Source organism: Ambystoma mexicanum, chromosome 11, assembly GCF_040938575.1.
Source record: "Ambystoma mexicanum isolate Mex_15411 chromosome 11, UKY_AmexF1_1, whole genome shotgun sequence".
Taxonomy (NCBI): Eukaryota; Metazoa; Chordata; class Amphibia; order Caudata; family Ambystomatidae; genus Ambystoma; species Ambystoma mexicanum.
Window position 1 is genome coordinate 456,298,945 of NC_090934.1, and position 19,986 is coordinate 456,318,930.

Here is a 19,986-nt window from a genome sequence, read left to right on the forward strand (position 1 = left end):
TTGAAGAGCAGAAACTAGTTTGCTGAAAACATATCACAAATTGGTCACTATATAGTTTCCTGGATACTGCAAGGATATGTTTATACACATGTACATATTTTTCTAGAACGTTTTTATATATATGCTGCAAAGTATTCTCTTCTAACATATGTGTGTGAAAGAACCCTAGAAATGTGGGCACATCTTGATATCCTGAAAGATGACTAACTGAAGAGGGCTAGACTTTAGGCTTCTTGCTTTGCTGTCTCGAGATCCTTATCAGCATGTGTACATAAAAGGGGCAGGCTACCTGTAGTCGTTCCGCACAGCCGGTGAGCTATGGGCCTACAGCACAGGGCAGCATATGATATCTGCAATCTCTGCTGTGTCTAAAGTGTAGTAGTGGGTACCAACAATGGTAGCAGGAGTAGCTGTATGTTTAACATATAGAATTGTCTGTTATAATATGTTAGTGGAGCCTTAGAAACTTCATTTTAAGTCAGGTTATGTGCAACCTTTTCCAGATCAGTCTGCACACCGCTGTGACCAGCCACACATAAAATGTTCGTGGAGCCTTAGAAACTTTATTTTAAGTCAGGTTATGTGCAACCTTTTCCAGAGCAGTCTGCACACCGCTGTGACCAGCCACACATAAAATGTTCGTGGAGCCTTAGAAACTTTATTTTAAGTCAGGTTATGTGCAACCTTTTCCAGAGCAGTCTGCACACCGCTGTGACCAGCACGCATCTATATTTCCTGAACCCCTCAGCTGAAGTAAATAAAAGGGGTGCATATAAAGAATACCTATTTGGGGATAAGGACAAAGAAGGCAGGATCTGTAGAAGACATTCTAGATTATACTCATAGGACTTCCTTGCCTCTTCTAGAAGGGGAGTCACTTGTCTGTCCTTTATGTATGATATGATATGATATGTCATTTATAACGCGCCTGTACACATGTGTTTCTAGGCACAACAAGATAAGGAGGGGGAAACAGAAGGAGGACAAAACACAAAACAATGGTGATCTTACTAGGCCTTGTGTCATTCAGTTTGCGCTTGTGCAGGGAAGAGGGAGGGGAGATGTGCTAGGTGGGGGGAGTGCAGGTAACTCAATAAGTTCTGCCAGAGGGTGGCTCATAAGTGCAGCGAGGAAGGACTGTAGGGTTGCAGTTACATACCCTTAAGTGCAGGGGGGAGGGCAAAGGATGTACAAGGGTAAATTGACATGCAGGAGCCTGGGCCCGTTCAGTGGGTGGCCATTGACCAGTGTGCAGAGCAGTCAGGGATGTCAGCAGGGGAAAATAAGAGAGAAAGAGGAAGCGAAAAGGAAGGCCTTGAGTTGCTTCCAGAGGTTGTTCTTCTCAAGTTTGAGAGAGACAGGGAGGCTGTTCCAGAGGGAGGGCCCAGCCAAGGAGATAGATCTGCCCCCATTCTCTGCTTGGAGAAGCGTCTGACCCTTAGAGAGTTGGAGTTGGATGAGCAGAGAGCCCGAGAAGGAAGATGTTTAGGAAGAGAAAGTTGGAGGTACTTGAAGTATCTGAGTTCTGGGTATTAAGAGATGATGCTGGAGACATATGTATACAAAAGGAAAGTAGCCTTTATTTCTGTTACAGGGCCAGTTGGGTGAAGGGAGGTAGGAGCTATGTACAATGCATCCTCTCTTATTCAGATCTCCCATCCTGTGTCCCAACTGACAGTTCTGGAACCTTCATGTCCCATGTGGTTCCAGGCTACATCATCACATTCCAGACTGCATCAGTGCACTTGACACAAGCCTGATACTACAGTAGTGTGGCCCCAGGCCCCATAATGCCATGTGGACGATGCAAATGGTCTTGAACTTCATCCTTGTAGCCACAGTGTGCCAGTGAAGAGATTTCAGAGCTGGAGAGATACAATCCCTGGGCTTGAGGTCAAGGACAAGTCTTGCAGTCATTTTCTGGATAAGTTGTAAGCGTCAGAGAGTAGAGACAGGCAGATTTAGAAAGAGGCTGTAGAGGAGGTCCCAAATAAAGCCTGCACTCCAGTCGCCCATTTTGAAGTACCAAGAACATTCACACCGAAATATGTGACGTATGATGAGCAAATAAACCAGCAGAGAGCCACAGTAGGGCTCTGCCCAATGCCTATCAGAAGAACAATACCCATTGAAGTACCAATAACCAGACAACCATGGACAGTAAGGTACCCATTGAGAAAACCCTACCAGCAAATGAAACGAAATGAAGATTGCTTAAGTACTGTCCAGGAAGAAACCAAAAAGTCATTAATGAAAGACGAATGGTGGCATCACAAGGGCCTGGACTAACGTACCCAAAGAAGAAATGACGACCAAAGGATGATGCGAAAAGACAAAACGCCATGCATAAGGATATCATGAACCTAGAAGAAGAAAGCGGTGTTAGAATACAAAGAAGCTGAACTGTGAGCAGGGCTAAGATATTCCACCAGCTAACGCCTGTACATATGCTTGTAACCGCAAGAAAGCTGAGAAAACAGTGCGGCTTGCTATGCTAAGTAGAAGAATAGAGCGGCAAGCGCCATTGTACGCAATCTACCTCAAAACAAAGCATGTTATATAAGTGCGAGTCCACTTTGCATGAAAAGCAGAACCGACCCAGCTTACTATAGGCCAAACGCAAGAAGATTCATATTCTAGCAACACGAGGAAAGAAGGCTGAATCGAAACTCAGCAGAGACAGCTTGTGCCTGGGAAGCCAAGGTTATACCAATACAAGCTATGAACAGTAGCTACTTTAAATTGAAGCTAAGAACAGAATATCCTGCCTCTGAAGAATCGAGATAAGAAGGCGAAGGCAGGTGGCGGGTGAAACGAAAATCAAATACACAAATTGAGAGAAACGAGGCAAATTCACGGTGTGGTAACATGTGACCATCTGAGCGAGAAGGAGCACTGGGTCACACCTACGCTTGGCAATCGCCCAGACATAGATATCGGAACTTTCCAGAGACAAGAAGATGCAGTTTCCAGGCCAACCACAGTGAACTAATTGACACATAGCCCATAAAGTGATGATTGATTGAAGAAAGGCAGGGTTAATTGGGGGACACCCTGCACCTGGCTGACCGTTCTGCATGCTGCTAAGCAAAGTGGAAATTCATGCTTGGGGTTGATGCCAACCCAATCACAATGGACCAAATAATCTAGGGTTCTATAGTTAATAGAACCAATAGGATGTCGTACTTATAGTGATGTCTACAGTAGTCATTTTTGAAGGAAGGGCTTAGACGCCCACCTGATAGTGTTTACCCAATCCCCTCACTCCGTTACCATATACAGATATAGCACCTATATTAAAGTTACCTTTTTCTAACCAATAGAATTGCATGTTAACTTTTGAGTGTTACACGTCAGATTATGACGCATTTTTAGTTTAAAAGTTATGTTTTGTATGAGGTTCGAGGGAGTTGAAGTGAGAGGGGCTATCACATCACTGTTGATTTCCATGTTTCCCTTTTTTTTAAATGGACTCCCCTTTGCCAAACCATTGAGTTTTCCTTATTGATTGGTGTTGAAGTAGTAAATCTGCACCTCCATCCATCTCAAGGTGCAGCTATCTCGTCTTAAAGTACTTCGGAGCAAACCCCAACTCTATGGGCCAGCTGGGGGTCTCTCCAGTACACTTGGTAGCAAGATCGGATGGTTTATCGACTATCGATTATGGAATAAAATAAGACACCTATTGACCGTCGACATAAAGTAAGTCTAGGTCCTCGGCAACATCACAAGTCCTTTGCCATTCGGCTGAGTAGACCGTGAAGCTCTCCGTAGACAGTGGTAGATAAAGAAGAGACTGCAGAAAGGGCCTGATGGGTCCTGTGTTCCCCACACTTCCCTTCCCATTCCAACGGGCAGCTGAGCAGGCGAAAAGCTGAAGAAGGCGGTAAAAAAGGCAGTGATCCAGAGGGTCCAGAGAGGAACAATGGGAACGGTGAGTGAAACTAAAAATTGAATGCTTTGGCAAATAGTGCATGCCTTAGAAGAAGTAAAGGGAAAAGGTAATGGAGGGAGGAGGGAAAAAACACAAATAGTCAGAAGTAGAGAAGACTGTATATATATATAAGGGGATAATGACTTGAGAATGATTAAATAAATAAAGGTTACCGGGGAGGACACCCGAGAAGGGAGAGGTTACCGGGGGAGATGCCCGAGAGGGAAGAGGATTCGCCTTATTCCTACACTTTAATATAGCGGCTACAAGAAACATGTACCCAAAGTCCCACATAATGGGAAATGAATAGGCTACCACTGTCATGATGCCTACCTCCAAGAAGCCAGGTCCGACCCAGCAGCCCCAGACGCAGGCATCATTTCCCCCAGGGAGGTGCCAGCGGGCCCAAGCTGGGGCCCTTTCGACACAGTCCTGGCGCCTTAGGCGCCAGGCTCATGTTGGACCCCTGTCCTGGCGCCTTAGGCGCCAGGCTCATACAGCTAAACATGTGTTCAAGTGTTTTAATGTGCATTTACCTGATGCAGACCATGCTGCTACATCCAGGCCCTCTTTAGGCCTGAATGGAACTACTTTACCTGTGGGACTACTTTCCCCTGGGTGTGGTCGGGGAAGGATACATACCTGATCGGTGGAAGGATACATACCTGGAACTTCTTCCAAAGCTATTTAAACCACGCCCGATCAGCAACTCACGCTTCGCGTTGTTCTGCTCCTCGCAGCTGGACGCTCACCGTGTCAGCTCCTGCATCTGGACTTCAGCCACGCCTGTCAGCATCCTGGGTCACCAGCTAAGAGAGAATTGGAAGAGAAAGAAGACCTTACCTGCTAAAGCTGCATCACAGAGACATCACACCGACAATCCTGAAAGGGAAGACATCATTTTAAAAGCATTTTGCTTCGATCGCTGCAGCGCTGCATTTCACTCACCTTTCCTGGACACCTCCATCTTCAGCAGCGATCATCCAGATCCGCAGCCACTTCCCAGAGCCTAGAGAGAAAAAGACAAGAACACAAGGTGAGAGAAGGAAGGGAATAGGAAAAGCTCAGTTTCCTTCTAAGACTTACCTGTTGGGTCATTCCCATTTAATTTTGGGTCCTGCCGCTTCCTGGCATTCCGGACCCCGGCCCCTATGGGGAAAAAAGACAAAGACATTGAATGAGCGAATGCAAAGACATTACCCGAACGCTCATCCAGAATTTACCTGTCATTTACTGGAACTGCGCGTTTCACTTCGGGTCGGCGCCATATCTCCGGCATTCCGAACCCCGGCCCCCAAGGGGAAAAAGACATAAGCATTAGCGCTTGCTGCAATAAGACATTGAACATTATTATTAAGCTTGAACTTTTGAACTTGCTACAGAACTCTTACTGCGCCTTACCTGAATAGTCAAGCTTATTTGAACTCCCATCAAACCTCAACCCAGTGAAGTAACTGGGTTTCAACGCGCCCCTGCATCAGAAGCAGGATGGAGAACTCATCCTTCCAGACCCTAAGGTGAGACTTCACGGGGAATCGAAGAAGGGTATCGTGGAGGGTTGGAAGGGCGTGGGAGGCTTGAGCATTATTCCGTCAGTAGGTAATACTCCCTTTTCACGCACAGGGGAATATTCCTGCGAGCCGGTGAGTCAATCTTCAGAGTCCTGCGCTTCACCATTGAAGAAGCATCAGCACTAGAAGCCAGACCTGCGCCTCCGTGGGAATCAGGTTAGCGTGACAGAACACAAAGCCAACCCACAATTTCCCACCCGGGCGCTATGGAGACTTCCGAGACAGATCAGCTGGCCCAGCTTTTGGGGGAATTACGGGCAGAGGTGCACTCAGCCCGCCAGGAGACTAACGCTCTCAAAAGAGAACTGATCCTATCCAAGGAAAGAACAGATGACCTGACCAAAAGGTTATTGCAGGCCCAGGCAGGGCACACTCCTTTACCTAATTCCGGAGGTACTTCCACATCAATGGGTTTGAATAACCCGGTACAAATCAATCTACCTGGACACATGCCTTTGGCCCCGCCTGAACGTTTTGCAGGGGATCCCAAGAAATATGCCGTCTTTATGAACCAATGTCGTTTACACTTTCTATGCAGACCCGGGGCCTTCCCTAATGACCAGACCAAGGTAGCCTTTATACTATCTTACCTCAGTGGCAGTGCTGCCGATTGGTCTATTCCATTGGTAAATCAGGATGATCCCATTCTCCAGAATTTTCAGGGTTTCCAGGCCAGCATGGAAAGATTGTTTGCTGGACACTCTCAAGGACAGGCCCTTGATAACGAACTGCTGTCCTTACGACAAGGGAATCAGGATCTCCTGTCCTACGTTGCCACCTTTAATAGACTGGTTGTGGAAACTGGATGGCCAGAAAACAAAAGGATCACATTGTTTCATCGAGGCCTGCGCGGAGAGCTTAAGGATGCTCTAGCTCAGATAGTAGATCCACCCCAGGTCTGCGCAGACTACATAGACTTGGTGGTTCAACTTGATCACAGACTTCAAAATAGAAAAGCAGATCGGTTCAAGTACGAAACCCGAGAACCGATCAAAACTCACGCTAACTCCAAGAGTACCGACGTATCCGAACCAATGCAAATCGGCGGTGTTAAAGGACCATTAACGCAGAAGGAACGAGAGAGAAGGCGGCAAATGCAACTTTGCCTGTATTGCGGGACTTCCGGTCACTTTCTTCGAAATTGTCCGGTTAAACCACCTAAGAAGGTGGTTGGAGCCACGGATAACGATTTATTGACACCTGATTCGGGAAACGACCTAGCCCGACAAGCGTAGGGGTCCGCTTGCCGAGCTTGAAAACAAACTCTTTGACCTCGCATTTTGTCATGCCAATGGTGCTCGTGGACCCAAAACAGCCTCAGCTGTTGCATGCTATAAAAGCATACATCGACAGTGGAGCTATTGGAAATTACATAGACCGTGAATTGGTTTCCAGGATTAAGCTCCCTCTCCCCCCGAAAGTAACCCAAGATGTCATTACTACAGTAGATGGAACCGAAATAGCCTCAGGGCCTGTAACACATTCCACTGTTGAAATGACACTGGTGGGTCAGGATGGACATCGGGAAGCAATCGTGTTTGATGTGATCAAGGCCCCACAATTTCAAGTAATTCTTGGAATTCCTTGGTTAGAAACACATAATCCCAGAATTGACTGGCGTGCAAAGAAGATAAGTTTTCCTGATTGTGAACCAGCTTGTTACCCAAGAAATCCAGTTATGGATCTAGCCTCAGCAACTTCCACCCCTGTACAGTTACCGTCAGAATACCAAGAATTCCAAGACGTTTTTCAGAAGGAACATGCTAACACGTTACCTCCCCATCGGTCTTATGATTACCAAATCGATCTGTACCCAATGCTCAACTACCTTGTAGTAGGATTTATGCTCTTACAGAACCTGAGAACCTACATTTGCGTCAGTATTTAGATCAGTACCTAGCCAATGGTTTTATTCGCCCGTCCAAGTCTCCTGTCTCCTCAGCTCTGTTCTTCGTGCCGAAAAAAGAGGGCGACCTTAGAACATGTATAGACTATCGTGCCCTAAATCAAATAACGATTAAGAATCGTTATCCTCTGCCCCTGATCCCTGAGCTTATCGACCAGGTGAAAGACGCTTGTGTGTACACCAAGTTAGATCTCCGAGGAGCTTATCACCTGGTGCGTATAAAAGAAGGCGACGAATGGAAGACTGCATTCCGCACCAAATTTGGGCTCTTCGAATATGAGGTGATGCCCTTCGGTTTGTGCAATGCACCTGCCGCCTTTCAGTACTTTATGAATGACGTTCTTCGGGAACTTATCGACGTCTGTGTCATTGTCTATATTGACGACATCCTGGTGTACTCTTCTTCAGAATCCGATCACAGAAAACATGTTAGGGCAGTTCTTGAGAAATTGCGCCAGCACAGACTATTTGCAAAGCTCGAAAAATGTGTTTTTCATACCACAGAAGTGGAGTTTCTCGGATTCATCCTGACACCTCAAGGAGTCCGAATGGACTCGCGAAAGGGGGACGCCATCCTCAAATGGCCATCTCCTAGTTTGGTGAAGGGAGTTCAGAGCATGCTCAGCTTCGCCAATTTCTATCGAAGATTCAACCCGGAATTTTCCCGAACAGTCCAACCCATCACAGCTCTCCTAAAGAAAAACAAACGCTTTGAATGGACTCTTGAGGCCGAACAAGCCTTTCAGGACCTGAAAACCAAATGCACCTCTGCACCTATATTGAAGCACCCGCACCCAGATCTCCCTTACATTGTGGAAACCGACGCATCCAGTTCCGCCATGGGAGCTGTCCTGTCGCAAAGAGACCCAGAAACTAACCAACTACACCCTGTGGCCTTTTGGTCCAGGAAATGTTCTCCTCCTGAAATCAACTACGCAATTACCGACAAAGAGTTACTGGCTATTTAATCTGCTTTCAAGGCTTGGCGTCACTACCTTCTCGGGGCAAGACACACCATCACCGTAATTATGGACCACAGAAATGTACAGTATTTAAAGACGGCCAAAGCTCAATCTTCACCACAACTCCGATGGGCTCTATTCTTTGCGGAATTTGATTTTGTAATTACCTATCGCCCTGGCTGCAAGAATGGTAAAGCGGACGCCTTATCCCGGATTGACATGGAAGAACCCAATTCGAGTTTAGAACCTGTGCCAATCATACCTGAACAAAGAATCTTAGGCCTAACTTCATTGCAAACTATTGAGGACATCCAAACGCAAGTAAAACAACTTCTAGACTCTTCAGCCTTACAGGAATGGAGTCGAAAGGGTCCCCATTACACCGTTAAGGATGACTTACCCTACTTCCAGGAGCGGCTGTTTCTGCCTAGTAAAGAATTGCAAGAACTTGTTATTGCCCATCATCATGAATCATTAATGGAAGGACACCCTGGTATCGCTAAAACGGAGGAAAAAATCAAACGCCATTTCTGGTGGCCTTCTTGGAGAAAAGACATAAAGTCTTTTGTATTGTCTTGCGGAATTTGCGCCCAAAGCAAGGGTCAAATGAAAAGGCCAGCCGGCCTACTTCAACCCTTGGATATTCCACCGACACCATGGCACATCTTGTCAATGGACTTTATAACTGACCTGCCTCCTTGTGCTGGTTACAACACTATCCTTGTAATTGTGGATCTATCCTCCAAAATGGCCCACTTTATCCCTTTAAAAGGTTTGCCTTCAGCTTCCACCTTGGCCAAGGAATTTCTGGAGAACATAGTTCGCATACATGGTTTCCCTTCCATATTAGTCTCGGATCGTGGAAGTCAATTTATCTCCCATTTTTGGAAGAAGTGTTGCCAACTAGCACAAATAGATGTGCGGCTATCCACCAGCCACCACCCCCAGACCGACGGACAAACCGAGATAACCAATCAGACGCTCGAGCAATATCTTCGGTGCATGTTACACCAATCCGAGTTAAATTGGAAAGACATCCTTTGGATCGCAGAATATGCATACAACAATTCAGTGCATTCTGGAACCGGACAAACTCCTTTTTATACTTTGTATGGTCACCATCCTCGGACCTCTGATCTAGATCCACCTCTGACCCTGGAAATGCCCGCAGTAAATCATCTGCATTCCACAATAACCGAGCCTTCAAAGAAGCTGCAACTCATTTACAGCAAGCCAAGAAAAAGTATAAAGAAAACGCTGATTTGCACCGAAGTAAAACTCCTCCTTACCAAGTAGGAGATCAGGTATGGCTAGCAACGAAACATTTACCCCTCAAGGGCCAGAAAACCTTCAATCCCAGATTCATAGGACCTTATCCCATCAAGGCTATAATCAATCCCGTGGCCTTTAAACTGGATTTACCGTCTAACATGCGTATTCATCCAGTTTTTCATGCATCACATTTGAAGCCAGTACAACCAGGGACCCGACTGTCCAAGCCTCCAGACCCAGTTCAAATTGATGGGGAATTAGAATTCGAAGTTAAAGACATTTTACACTCCAAGGTGTTAAAGTCCAAACTCTTCTATCTTGTTGACTGGAAGGGATATGGACCTCAGGAGAGATCGTGGGAGCCTAGTAACCATGTTCACGCACCTCGATTAATACAAAGGTTCCACCGGAGATTTCCGAACAAGCCAAAACCCCCAGAGGGAACAACCTTGGGAGGGGCCTTCAGGGGGGGTACTGTCATGATGCCTACCTCCAAGGAGCCAGGTCCGACCCAGCAACCCCAGAGGCAGGCATCATTTCCCCCAGGGAAGTGCCAGCGGGCCCAAGCTGGGGCCCTTTGGACACAGTCCTGGCGCCTTAAGCGCCAGGCTCATGTTGGACCCCTGTCCTGGTGCCTTAGGCACCAGGTTCATAAAGCTAGACATGTGTTCAAGTGTTTTAATGTGCACTTACCTGATGCAGACCATGCTGCTACATCCAGGCCCTCTTGAGGCCTGAATGGAACTACTTTACCTGTGGGACTACTTTCCCCTGGGTGTGGTCGGGGAAGGATACATACCTGATCGGTGGAAGGATACATACCTGGAACTTCTTCCAAAGCTATTTAAACCACGCCCGATCAGCAACTCACGCTTCGCGTTGTTGTGCTCCTCGCAGCTGGACGCTCACGTGTCAGCTCCTGCATCTGGACTTCAGCCACGCCTGTCAGCATCCTGGGTCACCAGCTAAGAGAGAATTGGAGAGAAAGAAGACCTTACCTGCTAAAGGCGCATCATGGAGACATCACACCGACAATCCTGAAAGGGAAGACATAATTTTAAAAGCATTTCGCTTCGATCGCTGCAGCGCTGCATTTCACTCACCTTTCCTGGACACCTCCATCTTCAGCAGCGATCATCCAGATCCGCAGCCACTTCCCAGAGCCTAGAGAGAAAAAGACAAGAACACAAGGTGAGAGAAAGAAGGGAATAGGAAAAGCTCAGTTTCCTTCTAAGACTTACCTGTTGGGTCATTCCCATTTAATTTCGGGTCCTGCCGCTTCCTGGCATTCCGGACCCCGGCCCCTATGGGGAAAAAAGACAAAGACATTGAATGAGCGAATGCAAAGACATTACCCGAACGCTCATCCAGAACTTACCTGTCATTTACTGGAACTGCACGTTTCACTTCGGGTCGGCGCCATATCGCCGGCGTTCCGAACCCCGGGCCCCTAAGGGGAAAAAGACATAAGCATTAGCGCTTGCTGCAATAAGACATTGAACATTATTATTAAGCTTGAACTTTTGAACTTGCTACAGAACTCTTACTGCGCCTTACCTGAATAGTCAAGCTTATTTGAACTCCCATGAAACCTCAACCCAGTGAAGTAACTGGGTTTCAACGCGCCCCTGCATCAGAAGCAGGATGGAGAACTCATCCTTTCAGACCCTAAGGTGAGACTTCACGGGGAATCGAGGAAGGGTATCGTGGAGGGTTGGAAGGGAGTGGGAGGCTTGAGCATTATTCCGTCAGTAGGTAATACTCCCTTTTCACGCACAGGGAATATTCCTGCGAGCCAGTGAGTCCATCTTCAGAGTCCTGCGCTTCACCATTGAAGAAGCATCAGCACTCGAAGCCAGACCTGCGCCTCCGTGGGAATCAGGTGAGCGTGACAACCACAACGTTTAAAGACATTGTGAAAGGCGTACTTTTACATTCAATGGAGGGGTAATGATTAGAGGCAGAGATATCTGTGTGCCACTGGTGTCCGTCCCAGGGGTCTGCAACATTTGGCTCCCAGATGTGTTTGGACTACCATTCCCATCCGGCCTGTACAGCATAGTCAATGTCAGGAGATCATGGGAATGGTAGTCCAAACACATCTGGGAGCCAAAGGTTGCAGACCTTTGGTCCCAGATGTGTTTGGACTACCATTCCCATCCGGCCTGTACAGCATAGTCAATGTCAGGAGATCATGGGAATGGTAGTCCAAACACATCTGGGAGCCAAAGGTTGCAGACCCCTGGTTCTAGTCTGTCAAGCATCTATCTTACATGTTTTATTTATTTATTTATTACATTTATTATACGCCCAGAGCCTGAGGTATCACGGCGTAGCTACAGACATAGGAAAAAAATATATGTTGTGACGTCATATATAAAAGAAAAACTGATTTAAAATTTTTGCAGTTTAATAGCTGAGATAGAATCGCACATGAATTGATGCTTTTTGAGTAGATTAGAATATATAAAAATTTGTGAAAATTTGGTTTGGAGCTTGCAGCGTTTGGTGTTTGCTCATATTATCAGAAGTTGTATAAACCACACGAAAGCAATGACAAGTGTTGTATAAGAGGAAAGGGAACAGATTTAAGCATGGAAGACATGACTCCATTAGCACACTTATGCAAACAGTTGCCCAAACACGCACCCAAGCTAAAGAAATATGGTACTGATTGGGTTAAAGGTACCGCCCACAAGATGTTTATGCTGTGGCCACAAAATGGGTCTTTATCTCAAGCCGTTTTACAGAATATGACAACATATTTGCACGCCAAGAATATGACACATATACAGGCAAGAAGTTAGAAAAACGCCTTGCTGTTCTCGAGTTGTGCAAAATGTATGAACAGGTAAAGGAGGAAGAGCCGCCGACAGATTGGATACTTAATGTATGCACAGAGGGGGGTGAGACGCCTACTGCGCCACCTGCCCCACCCGAAACGAGAGTTGAAGAAAGTAAGGAGGGGTTACACCCACTGAGAGAACTTAAAGCAGCCACAGGGTACAGCAACCACCGCGTATGAGTCACCTACACATAGTAGTGATGAAAGTCAAGGGAAAAATAAGGACACAAATATTACCTACTGGTCCCAAGGGACAAGGAGAGACATGATGACGATAGAAGAGATCAGGCACAGACAAGTGCGTCTCTCGACAAGGAAAGAGATGGAAGGGAAGCAAAGGTAGAACTGATGAGATAGCATTCACAAAAGATGAATGGATGGGAGGACAAATCTTATTGAAACTCGTTGGCAAAGGCATTGATGACGCGAAACAAAAGGAGAGGTTAGATGAGACACAGAGATCGGGGAAAGAGAAGGAGTTAAGAGACGAAAGGACAAGAAGGAAAGACAGGCAAAGGCGAGAACAGCTATATCGTGAAGAGCAAGACAGACAGCTCGATCGCAACCCAAGAGCAGCCAATGATCAAGACAGACAGAAACAGCAAAGGCTACAGGAAGAGCAAAGAATATTTGAGAAAAGAATAAGAAGACGAAGAGATGAAATTCGAAGGGAAGATGAACATAGAAATGAAAAAAGAAAGGAAGAAGAAAGGATCAGAGAAGAGGCGAGGAAGCGCAAAGAATTTGATGACGATATCGAACGTAAACGAAGACAGAGAGCACGCGATCTTGAATATTTGGAGAGGGAGGTTAAAAAACCCGTTCCAGTTGTAGACTGGGAAGACATCGAAGAATTCTTTCCTGTGGACGATTCAGTACCAGGCACGCCTAGGGCGAATATGGAAGATGACTTCGACACCAGAAGCATCAGGGAAACGATCGATAGAATATATGATGAAATGGGGCTAGAACGAACACCCCAAGGGGAGAGGGAAGATGAGCGCCTAGAAAGCACTCAGCTGTATGACACTGAGGATGTCTCCCGAAGTAGTGGAAATAGAGACCTATCCCTGGGTAGGCTAGAAATAGGTAGGAATAAAGAGGATACGAGAAGTTGCGTGAATTGGGGACAAACAATGTCTGACTCTGAAAGGGAGGAGTGCGAGGAAAATGAAGAAGGGAGGTTGAGCGAAAGACAACTCCCAAGGGAAAAAAGGATACGATGGTCAGACACTAGCGAGTCTGCACCAAGAGCATCAGAGTCAGACACGCAGTCTGACCGACATGAAGGAGTATCTCATGGTCAGAAGGGGGTGTCTTCACCGCTCTATGTAGACAGACTAAGGACATTGCCAGGTAGATGGCAATGTAGGAATATTACCCCTGCAATAGACAGGAGAACAATGAGAGAAGAGAAGGAGGGCTACGCATTCCAGTTTCCTCTACTACAGAAGGGGGGAGTAAGACCACAATATATTCCATGGCCACAGATGGATCGAGGAAACTTGAAAAACAAGCTTCCAATGCTGACATCGGGAGCCGGAAAAGTGGTACATGAGTTAGAAAAAATAACAATAGGAAACAGGTTATCTATAGGGGACATTAAGGGTCTCCTAATTGCCATACTTGGTGAGAGAGCAGACGATGTGTGGGCACAAGCAGGCTACCCTGGTGTAACGACAATTAATACCTTGCATGACGGAGCTCCATTTAACAATTGTAGAACCACAGCATGGAAAGTGCTACAAGATATGGGAGCTGTAATGACTCGAAAAATGAAGGATTCTGAGGATCCGTTAATTTATATACAGAATTTCCAAGACGCATGGGTACTCGAGACTCATGAATCATGGACGAAATCAATACCTGTGTTTTACCATATATTGTGCCAATGGTTGCCAGAACCGGTGCAGAAACAACTCAAGAAATTGGTAGGAGGCTAAACCATGGACTAAAATACAGTTGACTATTGCACATTATTGTAGACTGCTGCAGGAAAAGATTTGCAAAAAGGAAGCAGCTCGAAAGGGTGAGGAAGCGAAATTGGTACAGAAGAAATTATCAAAGTATGCCCTTGAAGGAGCCATGATAACTAGCGCAGCTGAATCAAACATGCAGAAAGTGGCTAGTACACAACAGAATAATCAGGGTAACGTAGAGTGTTTCCCACGGGGAACAGGATTTAGGGGAAGAGGGTGGCAGAGCAATCACGGAGGTTTCCAAAATAATCAAGGAGGCTTCCAAAACATGCAAAATGGAAACCCGGATATATCAAATGGGCAAATAATCCGACCACTGGCAGTATGTTGGCTGTGTGGAATGGCAGGGCATTTGGCACGCACATGCAGAAATCAACGCATGATACAGAACGACCAAGGAATGGGAGCAGGCAGGGCGAATCCACCTGCAGTTTTACAACAGGGTGTTGCATAGAATCACGCAGTGCAACAACAAGCGCCAGGAGCACAACAAGGAGTGCAACCTCAGAGCATGGGCAATTTTCCACAAAGACAATCCCAACAGGCACTGTTGCAAATGTCACAGGCAATAAGCACAGGGAGATTCCAAACCCTGGAAGGGGAAGTAACAATGGGAATGGGGAAAATCCACAAGTGCACATTGAGTCAAACTTGTATATGAACTAGGACAGCTCACTGGGAACCCTGATGTGCTCTATCCTATCAGTGACACCAGACCCTCACAGGGAACCTAGGGTGGATGTCGTTATAGGGGGTAAAGAATATTCCTTCCTAGTGGACACTGGTGCAACACGCTTGTGCATACGTGAAGGCAGGTTTTCCTTGTCCGGCGAGGCCATAGATAGTCAGAGTTTTACAGGAGCTTACAGTCGAGTTCCCTTTGCAAACACACTCCCAGGCTCCATAGGAGAGTGCGAAATTAATGTACCTTTATTATATTCACGTCAAACCCCAGTAAACATTTTGGGCCGAGACTTAATGACGAAGTTAAACATGACAATCCCATTCACGGAGGAGGACATAGTAGGTTCCACTCCAGGAATGCACTACTCAAATGTATGCGAAATTATTAGAGCATACTCAGGACACACAGCCATGAGGGCTATACCATTAGAGCCAGAAATATTGTGTACTTATGTCAGGATTGCCAGGCCTTGGAGACAAAATCATGAGAACCCCTGATGAGTTCCTATTTAGACCAAGAATACTGATGCATGAGGAGTAGTATGGACTACAGGACCCTGTGACGTAGGACTCTTGAAGGGGGTGGGAGAAGTGAAAATTAAACTAAAACCAGGAGCAATTCTACCCAAGGCACGACAATATCCCATGTCCAGAGAGGCAGATGAAGGGATTTTTAAGACAATTTCTGCCATGATGGACCAGGGCATCTTAGTGTCGTCAGAGTCACCATGTAATACGTCAGTGGATCCTGTAAAAAAAAGTAAAGGGGGTTCTTGGAAGCTAGTGCAAGACCTTAGACCGATAAACGACATTGTTGAGGCCGAGTTCCTCTAGCCCCTAACCCGTCTATAATATTATGCAATATACCAGTTGAGGCAAAATATTTCACGGTGATCGACCTGAAAAATGCATTTTTCTCAATCCCGTTGCACCATGACTCACAAGATCTGACGTCATTCACGTTCAGACAAATGCGTCTGAAAAGCACGAGGCTGCCCCAGGGGTACCGTGAGTCTCCGTCTATTTTCCTGCAGATGGATCTGAGCAATATTGCACTAGAAAGTGTCATTTTACAATGTGTGGATGACATCTTAATCTGCAGCACAACAGAAGAGCAATGCAGGCACGATTCTGTTCAGCTACTGACTATATTGGCTGAGAAAGGATATAAAGTTGACAAGGAGAAGTTACAATATTGTCAACAAGAAGTGCTGTACATAGGCCAACTGATCTCACATGAGGGAAAGAAAGTGACCCAGAAAGGGCTGAAGCCATACTGAACATGGCTAAGCCACACACGATAAAGCAAATGCAGAGCTTTCTAGGTCTGTGGAACTATGTTAGGGCATGGGTCTTCGACTACAGCTCTTATACTAAACCTTTACTTCAGGCCCTAAAGAAGGCCCAAGTGATGAAAGAAAAGATTGAATGATCTGAAACAATGGAGAAAGGGTTCGCTGAACTCAGAAGAGCTATTTGTACAACTCCAGTTCTCGGAATTCCCAATTATGCAGAGGAATTTTACCTGTTTTCACACATGAATGGCAGCGTCATGACAGCAGTGCTCGCTCAAAGAACCTTGTTGTGGTACAAGCCCCTGGCATACTACAGTGGGAATCTGGACCCAGTAATGAGAGGCCACTTCCCATGTGAACAAAGTTTAGCTGCCGCAGCGTTCGCCATAGAGAAAGCAACAACCATTGCAATGGGATGCTCCATGACGTACGCCAAGCACTCATTATTTGCCATTTTAGAGAAACCAAAGGGCACATTGACATCTCAGAGAGCTTCTGCTTATGAAGTGATCATATCAAACCCATTGAAAAAAATAGTCCGATGTAAGATAGTAACCCAGCTATGTTCATCGCAGAGCCAATCACTGAGGGAGAGCCGATACATGACTGTGCGAATTATGAATAATTCTATGATGAAATTCCCAGGGTAAAAGAAAATACCTTGGCAGGAGGAAAGATCGTCTTTATTGACGGGTCTTCTAGAATCGACCAGAGTGATGGGCAAAGATACACAGGCGTTGCTGTGATAAAGCACACAGCGAATGGAGAGTTTCAAGTGCTTCTTAGTGCTCGAATACTATCTCATTATTCAGCACAGGCTGCAGAATTATTAGCGTTGATACTCGCGATTGAGAATCACGCAGACCAGGAAGTAACGGTGTACAGTGACTCCGCCTATGTGACGTCAACAGTGCACGCAGGCTTAGCGAGCTGGAAAAGGAGGGGTTACCTCAGAGCAAACGGCACGCCAGTGCAGCACGCAGCCTTATTGGACAGGCTGATTAAGGCACTACAGGTCCAAGTGGGCATAGCGATCGTGAAATGCGCCAGCCACACCAAGGGGACAGATTTTATCTCACGAGGAAATCAAGCAGCAGACACGGAAGCCAAGCGTATGGCATCAAAAAGTGAGACGGTTATAACAGTGGAACCTATCCATACCAATGGACTAATGATGTTTACACGAACCGCACCTGAGGGTTACAGCAATTTGGGGCAAACACAGTTAATGGAACTCCAAGGGGAGGCACCGCAGGAAGAGAAGGACCTGTGGAAACGTCAAGGGTGTTCTTTAAACCCCTCTGACAGCTTGTGGCGACAAGACAGCACTGGTTAACCAGTAATGCCTGTAGCCCTATTAAAAATAGCGTTGGAGCAACTACATTACCCAGCCCACATGACAAAAGAGAATCTAGCAGCAACGCTTGCGGAAAACTGGTTCATACCGAATTTAGCGAAGCATGTTGTATTTTTCATGGTGAACTGCATAATCTGCCAGCAATTCACCGCTGGGCACACATTAAAAGTTATGAGCGGAGTCATCTCCAGGCCAAATGGGCCTTTTCAGCACTTGCATGTCGATTACGTCGACATGATTCAAGTATGCAACGGGTACAGATACTTATTTGTTGTGGTGTGTCCATTCTCTAGATGGATAGAGGCAGGTCCATGTACACACCCAGACTCTACCTGTGCGGCCACATTTTTAGTGAAGGAAGTGGGAGGTGTGCGAAGTCATGAGATCAGATAATGGCCCTCAATTTGTTAATTCAATATTTGAGCAGATTAGCTTGCTGCTTGGTATAAAGCACAAGTTCTCATCTGCGTATCATCCACAAGATAATGGGATCTGTGAGAAGCTCAACGGCTTGTTGAAGGAAAGGATAGCCAAGTTGAAGCCTACTCTAAGGAAGGGATGGCTGCACTACCTTCCACTGGCACTGTATGCACTTCGGAACCAACCAGGGTCCAACCATCATCTTACGCCACACGAGAAAAACCATACAAGGAAAAGATGGGACGAGCCAAGATTCAGCAGTCCTTTTATCATAGAGGCTGCACTCCGTCCGCTGTGAAGCTACAGGGCAGGAGAGCGTGGATTTTTCTCAGTGATATCAAGCCCTACATCAGAGAAGGCCCCCCTGCCTGCACCCCAACGAGAGAAATCGACGAGCAACGGGGAAGAACCTCAGCACATGCAGACGAGATCCATGATGAGGAAGAAGGAGGCATGACCAGCTGGACAAAGACAAAGAACCTTTGTGCAGAAGTTGTAGCTTCATTTTGGACATTCCCCTAAGCAAGAAAAGGGGATAAGGACCTAAAAATGGACACTCTGTGCATCCTAGTTGCAGGGTGAAGAAGAAAATTGCACGTAAGCCACACATAGTCTGTTGACTTTGAACTTTAGACTGAGGCACGCTTAAGCCTTGATTAGAAAGGATATGCCAAATTTTGATCAAGGACACGTAAATTGGAAGAAAATACAGTACCCAGATTCCTTCCATACAGAGACCCTATTTGGAATCACTTATGGTGTCCCACAGTAGAGATATCACAAAGGACGTGATCACCTATTTTCACCTAGTGCTGAGATCATACCCGTCATTGGTGGGGAGGCTCACAAGTGTCACAGACTTTCTCCAAGAGCCTGAAAATTAAAAAAATAATAAGACAACTGCTTACTTTCATTGCTGAACAATTTATTATACTCCCTGAGTACAACGAGAAAGAATCAAATGTTCGCAACACAGGCGGAAATAAATGAGCTCCTCAACACACTGTTCATTTGCATAATTGAAGACTGCCCAACTATTGTCGGAAGAACGACAGATACACTAACATTTCTTTGAGATCCAACAAATACAGAGAACCTAAGTCGTCTACTAAACAACATAATATTTCTGGTCGCACTCCATGCAAATGGACAGTGCAGACATTGTTTACATCAAGGAAAAAACATATAATCCTGAACCACAGAAAGACAGGACAGATGTCATTGTAACCAGAAGACAGCAGATTGGCACACAATGTCCTTTTCCGCCTAGTCACTGACTTTCCAGAGCTAGTGGGGAGACCAATCGATATTGACGGCCTAACATTCATCAGAGATCCAGCTAATGTTGTACAAATGGGAATGCTCCTGCATGGAATTGTGCTTCAAGTGGAACTTTCTAATCATCAGAGGAGCTATTTGAGGAGACAGTGAAGCTTTCCGCCAAGGGACAGATCCAGGAAGCAGAGTTGAGAACTTCACTTGTTGTGCCTGTTGTTATTTTTTCCTTTCTATTCTTCTCATACTGATCAGTGTCCAACATGTCCTCAGGACTGAAGCAGATTTGAGGGGTGGACTGGGAACTTACCTACTTTGAACATAACAGTAAAGGGACTCTCTGAAGTATTACTTAATTTGATTTTTTCCCATAGTCTAGCAAAATAAATGTATCATGAAATAAGAGACAATTGTCACTCGCAAGAGGGGGGACACTTTTGGAGCACCAGACACTACTAAACACAGAACTTGAAAGACAATATTGGT

At 46.0% G+C, this 19,986-nt stretch overlaps 1 protein-coding gene across 3 annotated transcripts in view; it reads left to right on the forward strand.

Annotated features, from left to right (window-relative positions):
• The window catches only part of SYT13 (synaptotagmin 13), a 393,082-nt gene that overhangs the window by 209,446 nt on the left and 163,650 nt on the right, over positions 1-19,986 (forward strand). The window lies entirely within an intron of this gene.